Source organism: Manacus candei, unplaced genomic scaffold (genome assembly GCF_025592945.1).
Source record: "Manacus candei isolate 608988 ecotype Guabito, Panama unplaced genomic scaffold, ASM2559294v1 h1tg000028l, whole genome shotgun sequence".
NCBI classification, from domain to species: domain Eukaryota; kingdom Metazoa; phylum Chordata; class Aves; order Passeriformes; family Pipridae; genus Manacus; species Manacus candei.
The window spans coordinates 6,703,175-6,719,855 of record NW_026138076.1 but is presented as its reverse complement, the minus strand read 5'-3'; the positions used below and the strand labels follow the sequence as shown (position 1 = coordinate 6,719,855).

The following is a 16,681-nucleotide window of genomic DNA, read 5'->3' as shown; positions in this document are numbered from 1 at the left end:
CGGACCTCTGCGAAAATCCATGTCGCAGGAGCAAGAGGTGCTCCCACGCTCCCTTTGCAGCTTTGGTTTGGTTTAAAAATAACCAGAACACAGCAAAAAACAAACAAAAAACCCAAACCAACAAAAAGCCCAAATGGCATTAGTTCTTGCAAGCTCCATGACCATGTTTAAAGACAAATGTTACTGACATTCATATTTGTAACTCCATCGAACCCTCGCCAATTACAGGACTGGAAATCTCCCAAGCACGGCAATAGCCCCAGATAAGGTGCTGGGATTTCACTTGCGCTTGAAATTAGCTGCATGGTGTTACCTTACACCATAGTCTTGTAATGTTTTAGCTGTCTCAACCTCTACTTTTGAGAGTTTGGAAGCATAATTGGAGCAGGCTTTAAAGTTGTTTCCAAAAATTTTATTTAAAAAAAAGGCTGTAATTGAAATTATGCCAATAATCAATGAGCCATAACCTTGTCAGAAAGCTGCTTTTTCCCTATAAACTTTGTTCCTGTTACATCAGTGCTGTCATGGACAATCTTTAAATTCTCCTGAAAAAGCAAAAACCCCTGTGATTCAGTTAAAATCTGTAATGACTTTTGGTGTGTCATTTCTCCAACACAATCCTACCTAGGACCTCACAGAAGAATCTGTAGCAGAGCTGCACAAAAGCTAGGTGATCAAGGCTTTGGTCTAGGTTGGCTGCACACTTAGTAAAACTCATTATAAACCTAAGTACATATGTGCTTTTACAAATTGTGGGATTGCAGAGTTTTTGGGAACAAGCTGCATTGAAGTGCACAAGTCAATGCTTGTTATTCCTGTGAAAAACTTGGGTGTTAGCCAGATCCCTTTCTGGTATCAATATTATCAGATATCTAAGCAAACCAAGCTGTGACTCTATGCAATTGTGTGCATCAGGACTAGAAAATTCGGAGAGTTAAAAACAGTGCTTAGTTTGCTGATGGTACAAAGACACCTTTCTGGTCTGGACCTGCTACATGCTCCAGCATGGCTGCTGCAATTGTGATGGCAGCAGTTAATAACAAAGTGAGCCAAATAGGCTGGGTAAACTTTGCATGTAGCAGTTCAAACAAATCTTGACTCTTTCCTGATGAAGTGGTGGAATACATGATTAATCGGTTGTATGCATCAATAGGGCACAATGCTAGCTACAGTATAGATGGAAAGGAGTTTTTTATGCTGTTTATTTCATTTTGTTCGAATAGATAAGGCAACTCTTTTTAAAAGACAACTGGAAATTGCTGCCCAATGTCAATTTTGTTTCTGTGTACTACTTTTTCACCTTCACTTTGAAGTAGTTTATTTTGCTAAGAGTTCTGCTAAGAATTTTCAGTACCTGGAGCTATTTGTCTTTTGAAAGAAGGAAATATCTTTTAGCACCACCATCTCATTTCCTTTTTGTCTGTGACATTTTTAACTACTGTCCCCTCACTGAAAGCCTTCTTAAAACTCCTTAGACTTCTTAGCCTGTGTTCTTTTGAATCATGGAGGAGGTAAAAAAGAAGCAGTATTCTGTTTAATCTGGGCCCTTTCTTCATAGAGCATAGCATGCTCTGGAAGCTGAGCAATCTCATTATGGCTAATTCGGTGGGAGCTGAAGTGGCTCACTGAAGTGCACTGAACTGCAGCCTCAGCCCCAAAGTGGCGCATGAATGAACTGCTGACATAGTTAGAGTAGAACATTAAGAATAAAAGGTTGAATCTCATTTTTTTCCTGCACCAGTTGTAATACTTGAATGTGTTTGTTAGGCTAAGTCATGTCAAATTTGGTAAATTAATTTTACCGAAGTAAATGACTAAATCAATTTTACTCATTGAAGGTAATAGAATAGAAAACTGTTAGGCTCTTCTGTGTAAGCTAGTGGTTTAAACTATATCTAGTAGGACTCAAGGATTGGATATGGTAAAACCTGAACTTGGTAGCTCAAAGATAGTACAGTGGATTGAGTTGATACTTTTATGGGAATGAGATCTTGCTCCTGAGTGACAACTTTCCGCTCAGAGCCCACCTGCCTATATTTAAAGCCAGGGCTCTTTTCTCCCTATGTTTATCTCCCTATAGTTTATCTCATTTTTACCTGTTGTTTCACTGACCACTCGCTCTGTCTCATAAGGTCTTTCTGCCCTCATTTATACCACTTCCCTCATTCTCACTACTATGAATACTTTCATGAATTGGCAAACTATCATATCTCATTGCTTCCTTCCCTGTCCAGGTTGTTGCTGAGAAGAGTCCTTATATTCTGAAATTACAATCCAATTATAATAAATTATGCAGAGGCAAAAAGACCAAAATTTGCCAAGCCAGTAGTACCCACAAACACCTTACATGCTGATATTGTCCATGCTGATTTCTGAAATTCTGAATTTCTTGAAGAAATCAAGAAACACCAAATATTTGAATTTTTTCAAGTGAAGTGTCAAGTGCTGACATGGTATAGTAATACCTAGGAGATCACTTCATATGAATTTCAATTCATCCAAGTCTTTCACATTGTAGAAGTTTTCATTACTCATTGAATCCACAGGAACTTGGGGTTACTGGCTTATAAAGTTCTTCATAATGAAAGACCAGTAAATAATTTATCTAAAGCAAGTAAGAAGTCATTAATATTATATATGCCAGGATGTCATGTGTAACAGGTATGTCTGTATTTAGCACCATGCTGTTATTGGTAGCCATGGAACCTGATCCTGTGTGGTGTTGCTCTGTTTTGATACCTCTTTCAGACCAGATTAAATAGATGAGGAAGGGTGCCAGTTTTATTTGACACAACCCAGGTTGCAAAATTAATGTGTAAACAGATCTATTATATAGCAAGTTGGAGTTGGTAAGTGAACAAAGACTTCAACGGTTTTGTCCCTTTTAATACTTTGTGAGTAACTGTGGTTTAGGTGAAACTGATAATAATTTCGTTGCAGAAATGTTTAAAAATTTGGTGGTTCCAAACTGGTAGTCATTGTAATACCTTGTTTTGACTCAAAAAAAAAAGTTGTCTTTTGTTCACGTCAAACCATTTAATAATTATCATATGTTAAACTTAAAACCTTTAAAGAGCTATGGTGGGGAAAGACATATGAGATGTTACCTTAAATTCTTTTTTTTTAATATCTTTCCTTCTTGTTGAAGTGTTTAGTGTAAATTTCTGAAATATTCATTGGTACCCTGGTTATGGTCAGTTCTTCTGCCTCAGAAGTGGAAGATTTAAGTTCTATAGCAGAGTGTCTTTCATTATAGCAAGAAAGGACTCTGAATGAAGTATAATAACTTCAAAGTTAAATGCCGTGCAAGCATACACAAACAGCTTCCTGGACTCTAATGTAAACTGAAAGGAAAGGACAAAGGAAATATAGTTGATAAACAAAACTTCCTCCTTTGCTTTTCTAGTCTAGTTGCAAATCCAGCCGAGAAATGTAAGGAGTTCCTTCAAAAAAACAATTTTTACATTTAGTTTTTCTAGATTTTTTAATTTTATTTTTACAGGTAATGGTCAAATGAGTCCCAAAATTTTTAATGGCTTCAGAATAACAAACAGTTCACTGGAAATGTTGCCCAGATATGTTCTGTACTCAACAACTGAGCTTTTATTTAATTTTATCTCATAACAATTACAAGAAATCTTGAATTAGGCTTTATAATAAGGAAAAAACAAGTTTGGTTTGATATGGAATGTTATAAATCTACCACATTCACTCTTCTGACTATTTGTTTTACAACTGGGAGGACCACGGCTGTAACTCAGAATAGCAGAGAACAGCTAACAGGCTTGAGAGTAACAAATGTCCTGGTAGAAAAGAGTGGGATAACTAAAGAATTATTTTAGCAATTTGAAGTGTGGAGGACAAGGGAAAGCTGATGATGAGGAAAGCTGAGGAAGAAGTCTGAAGATCAGATACCAGAATAGTTGCTATTTATAAGATGGTAGGGACTTGGAAAAAAAATAGAGGAATGTGAGCTGCTTCAGGGGTAACAGGAATAAGAGACAGAGGAAACAGAGACAAAATTTCTAGCCAAAGGCTATCAGAGAAGGAGCAGAGCAGAATAGGGGGAGTTTTCAGTCATACAGAAGCAAGGTAAAATGGCCATCATTGCATCACTGATTAACATTTTTGACAGTCATGACCTTAGTATTACAAGTCTTTTGTAAAATCACAGCAGTCTGGGTGTTAATAAAGCATTCTTCTTCAGTTTCATTGGTGCATAGGTTATGTATATGCATTTCTATTGTTTATTTACCAAGAATATGCAAAGCTGAATTCCTTAATTATGATGGTTATGACCTCTAGCTAATATAGTAATCATTGCTGCTAACATTAAGATTCAAGAATGATTTTCTGTTCACAAATACTTTTCACAGACAGACAGGCAGAAATTCCTGTTGATATACATGGACAATTATCAAAATAATGTTTTTTAGCAAATCTAGAGTTTGACATATCCGTACGAAAAAAAGCCAAAACATTTCAGATGATCTTAAAATAAATAGAGATATGTTTATAATATTATTCTTTGAAGTTAAGAACAGGAGAGTAAATACCAGTACAAATATTTCCCTGTGTAATCTAGTTACAGTGATATGCAAGGATTTAACATATAAGTCACCTCAGTTGCCAAAGTTTATAGTTCACCAAAAAAACCCAAAAGTATTGCATACATTCCATAGAAACCATTTGTGCAAGACAATGTTTATTTATTCAAATACTACTAAAATTGCAAAGGTGTCTGCCAGGAAGATAAAGCAGATACATTACAGAGAAGTAAAGCACAGTCAGATAATTTGACACCAAAAAGCAGTAGCTTTGTGGTTTGGCAAGGTGTAAGATAAAATGTTCTTTTACTTGTCAGGGACAACATGTTCAGGTTTTAGTGACACAAACAGCTCCTTTAATTTTCATCTTGTATATAGGTAAGCACACTTATACAGAATGGAGAGCCCTGAAGCTATAAATGCATAATGAACCAAACCTCAGAATATTTGTTCATGTCCCTACAGTTGCAAAATAGAATTATAACCTGCCTGGTTAGTACATATCTTGTGGAACAAGTGTAAAGTGTTTCTCAACACTTTTGCTGTCTGTTTTCCTCCTTTCTCCTATAACTTTGGTTCAGAAACAATCTGAATGTCTAGGAGAACTTGAGCAGATGTGAAGAAATGAGACCCTTCTACTCCAGCACCCCTGCACAGGTAACACTAGACACCAGGACAGAATTAGGCTCCTGGGGCCCTATCAGAATTCCCTCTCACCACCTGCATCCACTGAGCTAAATTTAAATACTCCTACTGAGTTCAGTGATACAGGATCAGCCTTTGTTGCCCCATGCCTCTGCCAAGGTAATATCCACCTGTGGTGTCAGTTTTGAGTCCTTAGTTCATTATACCGATTGTTCCAAATTGCTTCCATTCCATTCACAAGGAAATGGCAAGTATCCAGTTCTGTGGGAGGACGGGTGTTGTAGGGTTGTGCCTGTTGCCTCCCCCACTCTGGCACTCCACTCTGTTGCTGATACCCCTCTTACTATGATGACAGTTTTAGTTAAAGAGACCACAAATCTGTGCCTGCTAGTTGTACCTCAAATCCAAATTCACTGCTGCCCGTGTCTCTCCTCTGGGAGTCTAACCTTGGCATACTGCCAACCATTTTAAGACTCAAAATTAACTTACTTCAGCCCTATTCACAAGATCAATGAGTTCCCTCTCAAATATATTTTATGTGAAGCAGATTTGTGAAAAATGTTTCTTAAGCAGTGCAATTTCAATGCAGCTATTGTGGCAGTGCAAATGCATCGCCAGATCATTGTCTGGGGATGAGGTTGCTTGATCTATTATGCAGTCACAGCAATAAGAAACACACTGTGCTCCCATTTATTCATTTTACCATTTGCAACTCACCTGATAAGTGTGTTTGCATGAAGTTGTCCATTTTTCCCTTTGGAATACTTTGTCGCAATTTTCCAACAATAATGACAAAATAGTCTGTTAATAACATGAATTGACAAGTTTCTTAGTAAGACCATTGTGTTCTCACCAATACCTAGCAAACAGAGAAGGCATGTTCTTAGTCCTGGCAAGTCACAGTTGCATTTTCATGTTCTTGAACAAGCAGAAATGAGACAGTTCTCCCAACCAGAGATTGAAAGAGTTTAATTCACTCAACAAGCAGAGGCAACATAAGGGTATTCATCAAAGCCAGGAGGATAAAGAGGAGACACAGTAGTTTTGAACTGCATTTAGCGTTCCAGTGTTTTGGTGAAGTTAAATATTGCTCAGGACATAACCTGAAATAAGAAGCAAGTTGTCATTGCTTGCCTCCTGACACATCTCGGATTAGTGGCTTTTTTTTAGACCTCTCATCTGTAGAACAGGTAACCTGCACACCTCGATGATTTTTAAGCTTGTCTTTTTGTTGTGTAATAGGACACTGCTAGTGCTTGGAGCCTGTCCTTTCCTCTCTTTGTGTTCCTCACTGTAAGCCCAGTTTCTTTCAGGGAGTGAAGAACAGCAGTGACCTGTTATAAAGTCTGGCACTTCACTAGCCTGTATCCTGCAGTGTTTAAGTACTTTAAAAAATGGGGCAGGCTTTAGAAAACAGCCTTCCAACTGATTTCATGCATCTAATAATAACCTCTTAGGCGAGGAACAGTGCATGTGCCTCACGCAAGTGATCATACTGTCAAAGTAGACAGAGACATACAAGCTACAAGCTCAGAAAAACAGGTTTTTACAGGCTGTGGATAGGTTTTTGTTCTTTCCATCCTGGACAAAGGCATCAATTCAATATTGGGATGGCCATCATGGAGCGAAGAAGACAATTTTCTTCCCTGTGATTTTAGCATAAAAGGATTTAGGTAACTCTCACTATTCTCATTGAGGACTGGCCTGAGTATTTCTTGCATGTGATTTCATGGCTTATTTGCTTTTGTGCATTACTCAGTGGATGTCGGTGATAAGGTTGCACTTTCTGAGTGGTTAAATTTGTTAACATTAATAGCTAGAGATATGGAATGCTGTGCATTACTGTGATCATATTAGCTCTCGGAGTAAAACTTTCCTGAACAGAAATAGCAGTGTGCTTATCTGTCCTAAATCAAAACAGCCATCAGGCTTCCACTTAAAATTTCACTGATTCTACATCTGTATGCTAGTTTGGTCCAAGCCAAAGAACACTGTGCACGTTAGCATTTCACAACTTAGTAATCATTCTCAAACATTATAGGTTTCTGTAGAGACTGTTGGAATTAGATGAGTTGCTTTTCATAGGAGAAAAAACAGTTCTATTCAAAATACTAACAGAGAACTAACAGGAAAATATTAAAAAAAGAATGAGAAAATAAAAGATTGAGAGTATATTCCCATTTATCATAATCTCCTTTTTCCAAAGCTTTACATATATTAAATTTTTTGTGAAGCACTCATTGTGCTATGCTAGCAAAGGATGTCATAACATTAACATGCAAAATGACATAGAAGGTTCTTGCTGCTCAGTTCTTTCACTTGTTAAAACCTTCAGTGATACTATCAATCATTGTAGAAGCACTGCAGGGACCTGAGTTTTCATCTTGTTACATAGGTGAATGAAACATTAATTGTTTGATATCAGTGTATTATTTGGCAGTTTGAAGATTTTGGTTTTCCTGACAGCAGTTTATATGGGCTTCTGAGTTTCCCTTGTTCTGTAGAAGTATCAGTGAGAGGAAAATAAAGAGATGCAAGTCTAGGCAACCTTTTTCTTTCCTGAAACAAGAGCTCAAATAGGTTTATATTTAAGTTACAGAAAGAGTCCTCAATTATTTAATATTTCTTTTCTAATTTATTAAATCCCTGTCTTGTTCATTCAGATCAACTCCACTGGGATTCAGCAGTGTGTTATTGATCATAGCAAGCCCTGGACAGACAAAAAACAGCTCACCCAGTTTCAGTTAAAAATGTCTCTGTTACATGGAATTGCATCTTTTCTTAATTTATGGCAATTCAGGTGACCGGCAGTTAGAAAAACTAAATAAGGTTGCTAGAACAAATGAAAAGTATTTTACTTTTGCCTGATGATATTCATACAGCAGATTCATGTCACTTAATTAGCCACTTAATTGACATGAGGTATACCAGTGAGAATGAGAAATTATATCACTGATTCCAGCGATATCACTAATCACTAGAAATATCACTAATTTTAGTGATATTCCAATGATGAACCTGAACATTGTGTTTTGAACATTGTCGTCTACTACTCATAAGAAGCCTTCCAGATTTAATCTGTTTCAAGTTCACAGAATGAAGTTCAATGACCCATTTAGAGCAAAAATCTCATACTCTTTTTACAGCTCAGCAGTAACCCCTGATATGAAAGCTCCCACGATGTGTGGAAAGGACATTTGTGGGATAGGGGATACTCTCCTCATCTAAAAGATTTGTAGTAGTGAGCTGTGTTATAACTTCACTGCAGCCAATAGCGTAGTTAATAATAGTTAAAACCTGATCTGATTCTGGTGCTGAATTTCCTGTGGTTCTGCTACTTCCTGGCAGTGTTCAAACTCTTTCAGTTTACCTTGCAGATCTCAGGCCACAGTTGCATCCTGATACCAAAACTGAACCATTTGTAAATCGAAATATACTGCCTTCTATTTCTTGTCATGGAAAGAAATTCCAGAGGAGGAACAATATTCATAAACTGAACTTTGCCAGAATATTTTTTTTATTAAACATTACAATAAAAGTCTGTAACATTACACTGAATTTACCATACCAAGCATGTATATAAATTCAATAGAAGACATTGTCAATTTGGCAGTGTTTCATCAGACATCTTAGTTATCTGATTGCATTAATGCTACATATCCCAACTTTCCTTGTTCTGGTTATATCTCTCCCTGTTGGAATCCAAGCCCTGGAGTCAAATTAGAAAATTTCTCTACTCTTTGAAATTGTTGGATCAAAGAAATGAGTGACATCTCTGATCTCTGAGAATAGAAAAGCACACGCTTTGGTAAGATCTTACTCACTGTTAAGAAATCGTGACTGGAGACATAACACATGGTTTAAACAGAGTTAGGGCCAGAACCATGAAGTCCAGAGCTCAAATCTCATCTGCAACTGACCTAATGTGATTCCTGGTGTTAGTGTTCACATTCAGTCCCACACTGAAAACTGCAGATCCAACTTTTCTGTGCTTTTCTGAGCCTCTCATGCCAATCTATTTTTTTTTTTGCTGGGTTCCTCATCCATTGCCATCACGTCAAATGAAAAAAATACTGCCTTTAATCAAATGAAACAGCATCATTAGCTGGTTCAGAAAACTCCTCAGGCATTAAGGAGATGCTGTGAAGCCAAGTGCTCTCTGTTAACTGTTACATTCAGACTGCTGGGAGAAAAGTGATTATCTGCAGCGTAGTGCATCCCAAAATGCAAACAGTAAATCAGTCCCCATACGTTTGGGCATGCTGGAGCTGCCATTAACTGGGACGCAGACGGGGAGCTGTAACCCGTGTAAGAGATGCCCTCCACTGCCCTCGGGAGCGCCCGTGGGCCGGAGGCGCCTGTGCCCGGCTCGGCATTGCCACCTCCCGGCCCAGCCCCGGCACTCTGGCCCGAGATTCTGCTGGAACCAGCCCCAATTCGTTTCCAAACAACCGAGAGCTGTCACAGGCACTTCGAGCTTCCCGGTAGTGCTGCAGGGCGTTTTTTGCTTTACTCTGGCCCTGTAGGGAAGCCTGGATAGCAATAAAAGATGGGGCGCAATGGCACTGGGGATCATTGCATGGAAACCTGTGTGCAACAATATAAAGGTGCTTTCATATATGTGACATGTGTGGATTGATGTATGACACTGCAGGTCATCACTGTGTTTTCAATTCTAAGCTAGGCTGAGGACCCGTTGTTGCACCAGGGATGTCCTTACCCATCCACCTCATTGGCACTACATTGGCACAGCACTGGCTGACTTCTGACCAAAGTTCAGTATTTCTGTACTAGCACACAGAACAAATGAGAATTGGCCTAAAGCCTCGTTTTCCTTGCCCATTCTCGATTTATCTCACCTTTCTATATAACCAATAGTTTGTAAGGACATGTGATGTTTCTTCATTGCAGAGTAAAGCTAGGCTTAAGACATACATTCATTTAGCAGATGAGTTAGAGCTAATGCCTTCTTACCACACCTCTTATCCTAGGATTTGTTATTGCCTCTGTGCCAGATATCACTGGTGGAATGGCACTCCTCAACCACGTCAGTGCAAAGTCCGATGGCTTAACTTAAGCTGTTGTGCAAGGCGGTTCAAACTAAGCTGCAGTGTATTGCATGGACTATAGAAAATGCCCATATATTTTCTTCCATCAGCAAAACCGAGAGGGGCTCACATTCAGAGGGTAGCAGACAGCTGGGAGCTGTAGCATTGTGAATCTCTGATATTTTTTCTGTGAATATTTTGTCTGGGACTCCTACCATCCATTTCACTGGGCACTTTTAACAAAAGTGTACTTAGAACTTGGTCTTACTATAGTGCGGTGAAAGACTCATACTTTCATTTAAATATTCCCCAACTTACTGGGTATGAAACATTTTAACATTAAATTTAGAAAATGCACCCTCCCCTTACAGTTTTAAAGATTCTATTTAAGTCTCAGCAGTACATCAAAACATTTATGTGTTGACTAGTTAATAAATACAACAAAACTAGAAGAAAATATTATATAGTTAGCATTATATAGCTTTTCATCTGTGGGATGAATATGCCCAACTATACAGCAGTCAAGAAACCATTTTAATTAGAACTTAAATTAGACTTTTTAGACCTGTGAAGAAGAAGACGGCAAAAATAGGCCAAAAGATACCACCAACTGCAGAGAAACTCATCATGCACCACCAATGTCCTAGCAAAACCAAAAATGTTCTCTAGTATGACCACAGTGGAGAAAGAAAGCGTTGCAAGCTCTAGCATAGAAAGAGTGCTTATGTGAGGGCTTCAGGTTAGCAGGCATGAAGAGTGTTTCTACATATTTGAATATCTCAAGAAGACATAGAAGACAGAGGAAAACCTGAACTTTCAGCAGCATTTTAGATTTCCTGCATCAGTAACTTTATGCACAGTTTTCCAAAGGAAAAAATTGATGAAAATTTTGTAAGATCTTATAGCAAAGCTAAGGCTAGTTTTTGGATGCTTTTTCCCTCTGGGTAAATAGTACATGTCAGTCTTCAGGACTGGCAACTCAGCACTTTCACCACCTTTCCAAGATAAATTAAAATGTTAAAAAAAACCCAATGTTTATGCTGTTTCTAAAATAGAGCAGAAATCACAGTGCTAATTGAAAGGCAAACTTCTCAGACCTTGTTTTTTTCTATATGCAGGTCATGAACTGAAATTTAACTAGATTCAAAGAGCTGACTGGATAAAAGGGACAACATTTGGGGCCCTACAGATCATGGTAACAATTATTGTGAGGTCAATGGCTGTAATATGGATACTAACTTTTGAGTTATTTTTTCAATTAGTCATCTGAGTGATATGAAACTAAATGTCTGGGCTGGTACTGACTAATGTGTGTATCACCGTAATTATCAGGGCATTTTGGCATATTTTTTCTTGCTATAGGATCGTCTCAGAGTCAAGCATGCAAGCCAGAAGGCAACATCTTTTCTTCCATGAAGACTACTGGCATACGACTGCACTATTTTAGTTCTGCATTATGGCTGGAGATGTTTTCAGACTTTTCTCTTTATTGAACGATGAAACGCTTCATTCAGCTCGGGAAAATGACCGATCTTGGCAATTGCTTACAGCACAGAGAGCAAGCAGCCACTCATTCTTTTTTTTTTTTCCTGCAACTCTGCTGCTCGTCCAGCAGGGGGAGATGCAGGAACAAGGAGCCAGTTTCTCTCAGCGTCTAAAGAAAAAGACCTGGGATCATTTGTCAGGACAGTTCTCCTTTGTCTAAGCTACTGTACAACAGGTCAAATACAAGACATTTATGAGACACTTATTTACTATCTTAGTTTAGTCTTCGTTTTGCAGAGGAGTAAAAGGTCTATCAAGTAATTAGACAGTGTTTTCCAGGCCCTGGTATTGAGTGCTCATCAATAGTAAATCTTCTGAGTTTCAGCTGTCAGTCATTAATAACTGAGTACATGTTTGAGCTGTGCAACTCTAGGTAAAAGAGACATAAATGTGGCTGAAAGGGAAAGTATAGATTTGTTTAGCTTTTTATTACTTAGTGCAGTATTTTCAAACAAACAGAATAGTGGAACTAAGCAAAGGAAATTGAAATGGTAGCCTAAATTAATTGACTATGCAAGATAATAGCTATTTAACTATGAATAAAAGGAAGTTTAGCTATCTATTCAGCATGTAATTTTTCCTGTACCTTACCAGTGTGTTGGTCTGTTTCATTACTAAAATGTATTCATCATGCTGTTGTATCTTGGCCTATAGCATCGCTCTTCTTCAAGGAAGTTTGTTTCTTATTATTCATTTATCTTACCATAGTACTCTGTCAGGATCAGATCATGTGAACATTCCCTGTGTGCGTTTGATTTCATTCCTACACTTGTGCCCACAAACACTGTTGTACTTTTGGGGTACCAGGATTGCAAGTAGATGCAAGAAACGATGGCAGCAAATAGACAACTTACCTGCTCTAAGTAAAGCAAGTACAGAGCTCTGTATGATTTTGGCTTTACTCATGCCCAGTTTATCCAGTAACTTCCATCTGTTTAGGTTTTGCTGGCTGGTTTGGTCATTATCTTTGGTCCTCATATCTCTTTCTCAAACTGCGCCGTGCCACGATGATCTTTTTCCCCTCTCTCATTAGGTATTTGTTAGACCAAGACATACTACCTTTCATTTACCAAGCTGGACACTGTAATAAACCAGAAAATATCTGGCCAAGTCCTGAAAGCATTTGACATTCATGCACAAGGAATTAATATAAAGTTATTTGACACCCCAATAACTGTATACTTACACTGTGCTTTTTGTCTTAATCCCCTTTATAAATGCTCTGTGTGCAGCTCTGGTAGAGCTTCGCATTCTGACATAGGCTGTCACACTACGACTTCTTTCGTTAGGTGTGCATTTAAACTGTGAAGCAGAAGCAGCCTTCAGGCCGGGTAGAAAATATCTAAATCTTTACTTATCAAAGTTTGGGTTTAGATATGAGTCCAGACTTCACAGCTAGCACTGCCTCTGAAATAGTCTTTTTCGGGTGGTTTGCTCAATGCTCCCTCAAAACTCCAGAGCTATGCTCATGGAAGTCCATGACACTTTGCAGAATATGTTACTTACCAGTCGTATTCTCCTTATGCTCTTCTGCCTACTGGTTATATCAGCCTGATAAGCTCCTAAATACAGATAGAAAAGTAGCAGAGGTGAGGCTTGTCTTATCTGCCTACTTCATCACATGGTCAAAGGATACATTAGCAACCACTTCACTGGGGATAAATATATGCCACACACAGAGTTGTTGCACTCAGGTTGGGACAGACAAATCTCCTTTTCAAAGAATGGGTGAGGCAAAGCCAGAGCTTGTTCTGGAAGCTTTCCATGCCAGACTAGGCGATAATGTCAAATCCACTCTTTTCTTTAATCAAAAGGGTGAACTTTTAGCATGTGTCACTGTGGACATGTTTATTTGTTTAAAGCTACTTGATCAGGTGGAAACAGGACATGGTCACAAGGGATAACCACAGAGCAGCCGGGCTGGGAGATGTCCTTGTAGAGCTGTGCGAGTCTTGAACTGAAAAGGAAGAAAATAGGAGACGAGCTGCCTCTGCCTCAACAGGCAGGATCACCACGGTTCTGGAGGAGGAGATGATGTAAGGAGGCTGCAGCTGCACATATGCCATGCTGGGGGCGGTTCTAGGAACTTCCCCATCTCTGCCTGCCTAAGATCCTGATAAGTATAAAATATTGTGAAATTGTAGTAGATGTTTGTGTTTAAGTAGGAAACTGAAGATCTAGTGCATTTGGCATCTTTTTTTCCTAACGTTTCTGGTAATTTTTAGGCGAGAATCCTGGGCTGGAAACAGGTAGATCTTGAGGTGTAAATCTGGTGCAGTTGCATCCTGATAACTGCATGAGCGCACACGCAGACTGTGCATGAAATGCTGGCATTTGAAAATATGAAAGGGGAAAAAAAAGTGGATCTACATTTGATACTATTGTGAAGGATTTGCTCTGCTTCTGAAGATTGCCTTACATCTGCGCTTTTTTAAAGTCAGGGCAACTAAATTTTTTTCCAGTTTCTCTGCCAGAGCTAATGTGCCTAGGGAAATGCAGGGACTCAGTCCTACTTCAAAGTCCAGTTGAGACCCAGGGATGAATGTGCACCATTATCTTCCTTACACTCATTTTTCTGGGAGCTCTTCCTTTGTTTACTCTCTCCTGAAACAACACTTATCTGCCATCCTGTTCAGACTGCAAAGAAAGTGATTTTCATCACTTGTATTTTTTTAGCTATCACCTTATCTCCAGCCTGAAAGGTGGGATAAGTTGTGTCTTCATTTGAGTATAGCTCCAGGCTTCCACTTAAAACATTACAGACAAGATGGTTTAGGGTCTAGTAAGAGCAGTGATCCTGCTCTGTGGATTTAGCTTTGAAATGCGTAGGTTTAAAAAGTCCACCTCTGTAACATAGTTATTTGTTAGATTTTAATCAAGAATAAGGATCCTAAATTTGCTGTCAAAATATGTCTAGGGCTTGGGACAAATTTTTTCATCACCGATATTCTAATTATATAAAATAGATGTGGATGTAAACAGAAAGCATTTTTTTCATGACTAATAAAAATATAAGTGGATCTAAATAAGTATCATATGGTGTTTGCTCTTAAAAGATAAGAGATCATCAACTGTCAGATAAACTCAGAGTTCGGCTTGATTTTAGCTCAATTTTACAAATTAAAGGTAATAAAATATAAGTTCATGGACTATCATTTTAAATTATTGTTGTTGATGGATAAGATTGTTAAGGAAATAATCCCTGTATCTTTCTGTGCTAGGCACAGTCAACTGCGTTGAATTTCTGAAGTAATATTGCATCAAATGTATATCTGTTGTTATGTTCCCCAAGCTTATAAGAAACTGGGTAGATCTAATAAATGAGAACTGCTTGGTTTTAATATGAGGGAAAGTATTCTTCTTTGACACAGATTCTTGTAGTGAATGGCTATTGCCATCTGAAGTGGAGTCTCATTCTGTCATTTCTCGCTAGAATAAGAAATATTAGTATATTTTAATGGAGTATCTCTATATAATGGTCTGCACAAAGATAGAGTCCCTACTTCTTCCCACCCCCACCCTGCTCCCAAAAATGATAAATTACTGCTGTGTATTTACTACAGTTTTTCATTATCTTCATTTACTATGTGCCCTTTAGCTCCCTGATAGATAATTAATAATATATTTGGTCTTGGGGTTATTTGTATTTGTAACTTTACTCTTCGGGAATCTTAACCAGTCCGAACTGTATCTGACCTAATTTTTCAAGTTTTTGTTAAAAGCAAAGTTATTAATCTTCAGATTTCTCAAGCCCAGTCATGCATTAATGTTCTCAAAGTAATAACCACAACTAAAATCCCTGGTAGCAAACTAGCTAACCAAGAAAGGTAGTTTCATGGTGTGGCCTCTTCACCTTTTTTTTTGCACTTCCACTTTTGCTCTGATGTCATGAGCAGTACAATGCTGGCGTGGTCAAAACTATAGTCATGTCCTTGAAAACTATTACAATCACTTATGTATTCCTTAAATCATGACAGACACACATGCATGCACACATGCACACATTCGTGAGGGTAAGGACTTTGCTAGTTGAGTAGGGGCCACTGAAATGATGCTTGTTATTAACAAAAACCTTAAAATGCACCTAACAGCAATAATCACTACTGAACTTTCAGCTGCATTGTTTGTGCATCATTTGTATTGACATGCCTCCTCTTTTTTTTTGCCACAAAACTAGCAAACCACTCCTTTCTAATGTGAAGAGAAGGCAGAACATTAATTGTTTGAGAGGAACTTGAGGATAACAATGACAGTGATCCCCAGGATGCTTTTAGTGATCCTGAAAGCTGAGCATCAAAGCATTTGCCTTTGTTTCACATTCTCACAAAGCAAATCTATAGAGGTAATTGATGAATGTAATTTTTCCCCCTTCTTGTGCTGCAAGGAGTGTTCTGAGTTTCTGCTATTGTCCCTATGCCTGATGCCTGTCCCTGCTACTTATTGCTTTTGTTGGCAGATCACACATGCTTCGTGTTGCCACACAACTCCTTGCCCTTTAGAAAATCCTTTAACTCCACTTTCTCCTCTGATAGTACGGCAGTGTGCCAGCAGCTCCTCACTTTTCATACTTAAAGCATCTAGGTTGTGTAAGAGGCTCAATATTGGATGCCACTGCTTTGGAGGGTTCTTTGTCTTGGCTTTTAATATAGGAGAGCACAATCTGGATGTGGCAGAAAAGGCAGGGTTCAGAACTGTTTTCCAAAGCAGTCATTACAAGTCAGACCCACTACACTAGGTCAATGAGTAAACTATCCATGCCTCTCTATACCTGTCATGGCAAAAATACACTGGTGTGCAGCTGATCCCATTAGCATCACTACTTTAGCCCAAATTCCAGTTGTTTGGGCTTTTAACCAAGCATTAACTTGAAGGTCCCCAGTGATTGTGGCATTACAG

At 38.5% G+C, this 16,681-nt stretch overlaps 1 long non-coding RNA gene across 1 annotated transcript; it reads left to right on the top strand.

Moving 5' to 3' along the window:
* The first annotated feature begins 430 nt into the window (after positions 1–430).
* Positions 431–14,825, top strand: LOC127472229 (uncharacterized). Its single transcript, XR_007904918.1, has 3 exons — positions 431–5,204; positions 11,359–11,452; positions 11,603–14,825. It is a non-coding gene; the product is annotated as an uncharacterized LOC127472229 (long non-coding RNA).
* The last annotated feature ends 1,856 nt before the right edge of the window (positions 14,826–16,681 follow it).